Raw genomic sequence first — 1,484 nt, 5'->3', positions numbered from 1 at the left:
TATATATGTGGATCTTGAATATCACTCAATAATACACTTTATTTAGGCGGCATTTTCATGCCCTACTACCCCATTTTTTCTTCCCGGCTCTTGTACTATCAAGGTATATGCCCCAAGTGCCATCTTCTGCTGCCTGCTCATCTGGACATCTTTTTTGGTATACGGCTTGTCACTGAGTGGTCCCTGTCGAGTCTACAGGTTCCAACAGTCAGGGATCACCTCTGATTGGCCCTAGTAGATAGCGTTGTCAGTAGTTAGCGCTGCTTGTTACTTTCACATAACTAAAATAATCCTCCCATCTTAAAACTCCCTAAATCAGAAAACCACATGCCTGTTGATTTAAAACTTGTAGTTTGTTATTAATAAGTTGAAGGAATTATTTCTTCTAAAAACTGATTTTTGTTTTCATTTTAGATCATGACTATGCAAACAATAAAGTTGCGAAACATCGCCTAAATATAGTTGAATGATCCTCAAGACCTTAAAAATTAAATAAAAGATATATATATAGGTTTTTAAAAGTTCAAAAAATATAAACAACAGTAAATTAGTATATATATAAAAGAATAACTAAAGCTTACTTTTTTTTTCTTTTTTTAACACCATCTACACCTGTCATAAAGTAAATTATTTGACGAATATGAATTCAATAATGGTACGCCAGTGACGAGGAAAAGCAATAATAACCAACGGTATGCCTCCCCTGGCATTATTTTGGTTTGAGGTCTTGCGGGAGAAAATCTTACATACATGTCTTATTTCCTCAGTTAACGAATTCCACAAACAGTTCCGTGATAATACTTTACTTTTTATTTAGGTATAATATTGTATAACCAGTAAGATTGTTGGCATATGATAATAGGTATGATAAATGATTAAATAAAATAATTAAAATTGTTGTGCGGTGCGCAACTTTCGCTCACTAATGTTTCAACTTTGAGTTGAATTAATACTCACTTGTTTCAGATATTTGTATATTATTCACTGCGAAAATAGTTTTACGTACCAATTTTCAAAATTATCCTTAGTTGACAGATTGACTAATTATATTATTTTTCTTTTGCAAATGTATAGAAGAAATATTAAAATATAATACTTTAATAAAATTTATATTCCGCTCTTAACCTTCAATGCTAAATTGAAATGAATTGAATCATTATATAAATGATTTTATGGAACCAGTCGTCTCGTCAACTGTAATTAATCATTAATCATAAATTATTTTACATTGAACTTGTACTGTTATTGTATGAAGTTTATAATTCGTAGATATATATAGTTCTATGTATTGAAACTCTCAATTTTATTTATTTAAGGATAATTGCATGAAATGAAATGAAAAAATAACTTTATTCGGGGACATATGTCCCCTAAGAATAATAAAATGGTTCATATAGTGAGATTTTTATCTGGAGAGCGTTTACAAATTTTCAGATAGTAGAATGAAATTACATTGGTATATTGGCTTTACTACTGTTTATAAT

General features: G+C 30.0%; 1 protein-coding gene across 1 annotated transcript in view; it reads right to left on the bottom strand.

The window, feature by feature from the left end:
• LOC106688320 (dynein regulatory complex protein 11) overlaps positions 1 to 1,484 on the bottom strand; it is a 37,699-nt gene that overhangs the window by 18,003 nt on the left and 18,212 nt on the right. The gene's annotated exons all lie outside the window — the stretch shown is intronic.

Source organism: Halyomorpha halys, unplaced genomic scaffold (assembly GCF_000696795.3).
Source record: "Halyomorpha halys isolate HHAL.00 unplaced genomic scaffold, Hhal_1.1 Scaffold42.1, whole genome shotgun sequence".
Lineage (NCBI taxonomy): Eukaryota > Metazoa > Arthropoda > Insecta > Hemiptera > Pentatomidae > Halyomorpha > Halyomorpha halys.
Note: the sequence above shows the minus strand (reverse complement) of the source record. Positions and strands in the feature narration are given on the sequence as shown.